At 43.4% G+C, this 6592-nt stretch overlaps 1 pseudogene; it reads right to left on the bottom strand.

Annotated features, from left to right (window-relative positions):
- Positions 1 to 1566: 1566 nt before the first annotated feature.
- On the bottom strand, positions 1567 to 2355 carry LOC121438367 (annotated as a pseudogene).
- Positions 2356 to 6592: the final 4237 nt, after the last annotated feature.

Below are 6592 nucleotides of genomic sequence, written 5' to 3' on the forward strand. Positions count from 1 at the left end.
ACTACTCTTCAACATTCATTGATAAAAATCACATGATTTCTCTCATTATTTCTTTTTTTGGATACAGGGTCTCATGTAGCCTGGGCTTATTATGTAGCAGAGGGTGGCTTTGAACTTTTGATCTTTCTGCTTATATCTTCTGAGTGCTGGGGTTACAGATATGTACCACAACTGCACCTTGTTTGCTCAGTGCTGGGGTATTCCCCCACCCGCTCCCACCTCATTTTAGGTGCATCTTGGGTAAGCACTCTATTAACTGATGCACATTCTCAGCTCCAGTGATTTTTCTTCCTTAGTTAATTGACATCATGGACTACCCTGGTCGATTTTTAGATATTGAACTAGCAAGCCTTAAATATTTAGAATAAACCCCACTTGGTCATGATGTATGATTCCTTGTATACATTGTTAAATTCAATTGGCTTTCTTACAATAATATTGTTTTTAGCTAAGTTCATGAGCTACTCTAAGCTGGAGCTTCCCTATTCCATGCTGCCCCATCCTTGTTGAATCTTGTTGTTGGGATGACACTTGTGGCTGGAGGTTTCTCTCCTACCTGCCAGTTCCTGAATAACCACTCTGAGGGTTAATATTAGTTACAAATGGTTTCGTCGATGGCTCAGGCTTCTTACTGGCTAGCTCTACGTATTAGTTAGCCCATTTCTAATAATCTGTATATCGCCACGTACCTTGCAGCTTACTGGTAATACTCTGACATCTTACTCCTCTGGTGGTTGCTGGGATTTTCCAGACTCCGCCTTCTTTTTCTCTGTATCTTTGTTTGGATTTCCCGCTTCTTTATTAACCCATGGTAGTAGAACATATTCACAGCATACAGAGGGGCACACACATCAGATCCTGGCCTCTTGAAGGGAGATGAGGAATCTTCTGGAAAGTGGTGTTAGTGGTTCTGTAAGTGCCTGATGAACCCTGCATTGTGGGGAACTTTAGTACGTGGCTGGAAGTTTTTCTTCAAGCACAAAGTACGATTTATCATGCTCATGGAGAGGATCTGTCCTGGCTTCTTGAACTTTCTATTGTTCTGCCTTTCTGCCTCACCATCCAGGGTTCTTGCATCATCTCTCTGAAGCTCTCTAACCCGTCAGTCTCTAAGTATGGTCTGGGGTCTGTCAGCAGGCACGTCCCTATTTCCCACACTGCTGCTCCATGAGCCGTGTTTAGTTGAGTGTTATTTCTCCCAGCGTCCCATTCTTCTAGCTTCCAGAACTTCATATGAATAGCTTTTTTTAAAAAAAACTTTATTAAATTACAGAGTTTATTTCACATGTATATTTTTGTTTCCCTACCATTTCCACGTCTGACCGCCACTGTTACTATGTCCTAGCATAACACTCCATATATACTTAAAACCATGTAAAGGACGGAGCTCCATCCTTGAAAGCTAAACAGGCGTTTTAGACAACACATTCTTGGCAACGGAACCTGGACAACATTTATCAAGCCCAGTGGAGAAGGTTCTCACTTTGCATTATAAAAAGAAGCCAGATATCAACTGTTACAGAAACGATGTAAAATGGAATATTTCAAGCTGTTTAAACCATGTTCTTAAAGAGACTTCCTCCACTGCCAGAGATCTTGAATAGCCTCCTGGTTAGTCATCTGGAAGCAATTCTTCATACAGTTAATGAACCTGGCTTCCACTTTGGGAAGAGAACCACCTTTTTCTATACTTACTTACATTTTTGCCTTAATGTCTTCTATAGAACTAGGTTCTTTTGGTGTTTTAGGAGTTTTTTTTTTTTGAAGGACTCTTGACCTTTTGATTTTAGTGTTGGTGCTTTTCCATTTTGGTTTGATTTTTGTGCATTTTTGGCTGGGTTATCTTGTACAGATTTCCTCAGCTTCATCATCATCAAAATCATCCTCATCCTCTTCTTCATCATCCTCATCCTCTTCATCGAGTTTTACGTTTATCTGTGGAACCTTGTTACCACCTCCAGGAGCAGATCACTTTCCAGACATAAGAGTTTAGCATCCTCCTGCTCCTCTTCTTCTGACTCTGCATCTTCCTCTGCAGCTACCGATGTGCACAGGCTCTGAACCACACTCCAACCTTCAGACCACAGGTGGTGTCATCTCAAAGCCCACAGGGAAAACTGTCGGTAGTACAGACATTTTCAAAGTTGCCAGTGTTACTTTAATTGGACTGGCCTTCATAGTTCATTGCTTTTGCCTCTATGATGTGTAATTTGTCCTTTGTCTCTGCCTCTAACTGGTGCTCACATTCATCATTATCTCCCTTACCGTGGTAAGTTTTGTCAGCCTTTAGTCCACAACCGAAAGGTAGTTCCGGGGCCTAAGGAGGCTCATGTCTATGTCCATCGACTCTTCCATGAGGCAGAGGCATGTACTTTGGTGTGAAGTTAGATGGAGAAAACTGCCTATTGCTCCTCAGAACAGACACACAGGACAGAATCACACCAGAGCATATAAACTGCTTTTTGACCGCCACTTACCATTTTCATGTGTGTGTGTGTGTGGTGTGCATGTGTGTACACACATGTTTTTTGCACATGTGTGTAGGTGCCTGTGCACCTGTGTGCTGGCCTTGAGGAAGCCTGAGGTTGATGTTAGGAATCAGCTCCCCATGGCTTTTCCACTTTATTCACTGAGGCAGGCCTCTAAATCAAATCCAGAGCTCATCAAAGGCTCATCTTGCAAGCTGGCTGGCTCTGGGATTCCTTGTCTGCCTTCAGAGACTGGAATCACAGGAGAGCCACCATACCCACCTGGGATGTACCTGAGTGTCTAGAGATCCAAACTTTGGGTCCCCACACTTGTGCAGCAATCCCCTTGACCACTGAATGTCTATCTCTGGGCACAGCTTTTCTCTAACTTTAGCCTCTTTGAAGTTTGCTAGTCTTGAGTCTGCAGGCTTGTGCCTTTCTTTCCTCACGTTTGATGAGCTCAGCCACTATTTCTTTGAACACCCTTCCAGTCTCCCTCCCTCTCCCCTTCCTCCCATCCCACAGTTCTGACCACATGAATATTGGGCTCCTTTCATTATTTTCTAAGCCAATTTTCTTCTGTTGTTGTGACTGGATGGGCAAAATCTGTCTAGCTGTCCTCGTACCCACCAGTGCTGTCCTTTGTTACCAACACTCTACAACTGAATGCATCCAACTGTTAAAGATTCCGTTATTGTGTTTTCGAGTTCTCTAATCCCCATCATAGAGTCTACTTAAAAGTTGTATGTATGTGTATATGCACACACATATACACAACTTCAGTCTTTATTAAAACCATTTTCCATTTGTTTTAAGATAACTTGTAATCTATCATTGAAGCATTTTTAGGATAGCTCTTTAAAAAATGATCTGCAGATAATTCCAGTGTCTGATTCATCTCAGTGGGTGTTGTTGATTGCCTTTCCTCATTTGCATTCTGATTTTTCTTGATTTGGGGTATTATAGGTGGTTTTAAAATTGCATCTTGGACATTTTCTGTATCATGTTGGGAGACTCGGGTCTTACTGAGCTTTGTGTTTTTGTGGCACTCACTCTGTGTTTAGTGCACAGGAGTCTGGACCATATCTTCAGGGACAGTTGATTTCAGAGCCTTCTGATCTTGGTTGATGTAGATAGTTTATCTGATGCTGCGGGGGTCTGGTTGACTTCTACTTACGTTGCCCAAGGGATAAAAGCTGAATTGCTAGGTGTCTCTTGGGGAAGGAAGGGAGTCTCAGGCAGGTGCGGGTAGGTGACTATTTCCCCAAGTGGTGGATGGCCGCCTCCCACTGTTCCCACCATGGTGCATGGTTTCTACATGTCTCTTTGGTTTGGGAGAGAAATGAGCCAGGTCCTCTTCTGCTGCAAAAGTTGGGGTTGCTCTTGCCAGTAGTTCTGTTGGGTTGGAGTATAAGATATTCTGTTACCTGCTCCTCTAGTCCTGGGTTACATTTTTAGGGTTTAGAGTTGCATTTAATTGCACGCATGCGCATGAGAGACAGAGAGAGAGAGAGAGAGAGAGAGAGAGAGAGAGAGAGAGAGAGCCAGAGAGAGAGAGAGAGAGAGAGAGAAGAGAGAGAAGAGAGAGAAGAGAGAGAGGTAGAGAGGCAGTTCTAAATCATCTTGCCAAACTTGAATTCTAGACTTTTTTTATATTTAAATATGTCATTTCTAGAAAGTACATTGCTTGGCATTTCTTTTTAAGAAAATTTAGCATGTATGCCTCTCTCTCTCTCCAGACACACACACGCACACACATGCACACACACACTGAGACAATGTGTGTCAGTCTGTCTGTCTGATGCGTCCTAGGAGAGCACCACACTCATCATCTCCCTGCTTCAGCATCCTGAGAACTGGGATTATATGTGTGTGCACTGCCACTCTCGTTTTCCCTTTCCTTATTACAACTTTGATTCATTTTAATGCTCTTTGATGCTATCTTATTTTATGCATTATAACTTTTTGCACTCCCTCCCTTTATGATGTTAATTGGCTAAAGTAAGTTTTATTTTCTTGGATCTGGAGATGTGCCGTTCTTCACACGAGAGGGTCACGCATCCTCTCCTGTTTCAATGAGGCTTGCAGTTCAAGCCTGGGAGGGTATTTTCTGGCTTCATTTGATATCAGGTACGGTCTGAAAGATGTGAGTCAAGAAGACCTGTGATGTCAGGATAGCTTTCATGCCCATCCTGTGGTCGCATGGCCCTTTCTTCTCTGCCGTGGGGTTGAAATATGCTGCTTCTGCAGCCCGGTGGTGGAATAAAAAGTTACAAAAGAAACACATCTGCTTTAGCTGGCTTGCAGCCAGCATCTGAATGAGAAGTAAACCACTGTTGTTGTAAGCCACTGAGGCGGGCAGCTTGTTACCGTAGCATAACATCGCACATGCTGACTGGGCAAAAGTGATTCGTTTCAGGTAGAATGTTTCTGGTGCTTGGTCTATTAAGACCTCTAAATTGTATGCATTTTTCTTATTAACTTCTTAAATCTCTCTCTTGCCCTGGAAAAGACATGGACCTCTTTCTTACCTCCATGACAGTCCTACCTTGTCCCATCAAGTTAGAGTTGCTTAAATATCTTAGTTATAAGTGGTTGTGGACACGTTTTTGATTTTGACTATCACTTTTTCTTGTTTATGTTCTTATTTTTCAGCACATTCCTTATTTTCTTACCAGTATACACTGTGAATTTTTCAAAGAGAATATTCTAAGCTGGGTATAGCACATTTGTAAGGTACTTGCCGAGGCTGTACACAGTCTTGGGTCTTAGGTTTTATCTCCAGCATCTCTCTCTCTCTCTCTCTCTCTCTCTCTCTCTCTCTCTCTCTCACACACACACACACACACACACAAATAGATAAGTAAAAAAAATCACAAATATCTCAAAGAGAATATTTTGCAGTCTCACTTATCTGATATTATGCTGTAATTGAGCCTGATGTTTAAATATAGGTTCCTTTAGGATAGAGTTAAGGGTTTACAGGGTGTGTCCTAAACACTGAAATAACACTCTACTACATTGTGTGTGTGTGTGTGTGTGTGTGTGTGTGTGCATGCACCATGGCTCACATGTGGATGTCAGAGAACAGCCAATAGGAATCACTTCTGTCCCCCATCATCTATGTCTGGGGACTGAACTCAGATCGTCAGGCTTGGGGGCAGGCACCCTCACCCTGGCACCATCTCACAGCTGGTAGCTGATAACTGACAATGACAGCATCAGCCTGATCTACCTCACCTGCATTCCTTAGCTGCATCTGTTCTGTTCTGCTAGTCCGTGCATCTTCTGGCTCTGTTTCCATGGTCATCTGCTCCATGCTGGGATTCCCAAGTGCTTTTTTTTTTATAACGGTGTCTTCCCACTTCAGACCCCAGCATCTTTCCTCGTTTCCTTGAGAATCTTTGATATAAAACTATTTTTTCACATTTATTTATGATGTGTGTGTGTGTGCTCGTCATAGCATGCATATGTCAGGGTCAGAAGACAGCTTTCAAGAGTTGATTCTTTCCTTCTACCACATGAGTTCCAGGGATCAAACTTGGGTCATCAGGAGGGGCCGCAAACACCTTTTCCTCTGAGCCATCTTGCTGGCCCACAAAGTTATTGTAAGTCTGTGTTCTGCCTAGTTCTCCAGTTTAATCTTTAATCTGGTTGCAAGGTCTTCTATTTCTCCCAACAGTGCACACTCCTCAGCTGTTTCCTTGTTTCCCTGTGAATGCTTGCTGCCTGGAGGGGTCAGCCATCTTTGCTGTCACAGAGACTATGAGGGACCAGCTATATTCAGGACTCTGCCTCTGTTCCTCTGGTGGTCTGGCTGAGAATGGCGCCCAGAGGCTTATATGTTTGAATATACAGTTGGTGGAACTGTTTGGGGAGGATTAAGAGGTGTGGCCTTGTTGGGGGAGGTCTGTCACTAGGTTTGAATAAAAATGATCCCCGTCGGCTCGTAGGGAGTGGCACTATTAGGACTATGACCTTGTGGGAGTAGGTGTGGCTTTGTTGGAGGAGGTGTGTCACTAGTGGGTGGGTTTTGAGGTCTCAAAAGCTCAAGCCTGGCCAGTGTGTCATTTGCTGTCACTTCCCTGCTGCCTACAGATCCAACTGTAGAACTCTTAGCTCCT

This window comes from Microtus oregoni, unplaced genomic scaffold, assembly GCF_018167655.1.
Source record: "Microtus oregoni isolate MIOR12 unplaced genomic scaffold, Mior012 000055F_ref0000237, whole genome shotgun sequence".
Lineage (NCBI taxonomy): Eukaryota > Metazoa > Chordata > Mammalia > Rodentia > Cricetidae > Microtus > Microtus oregoni.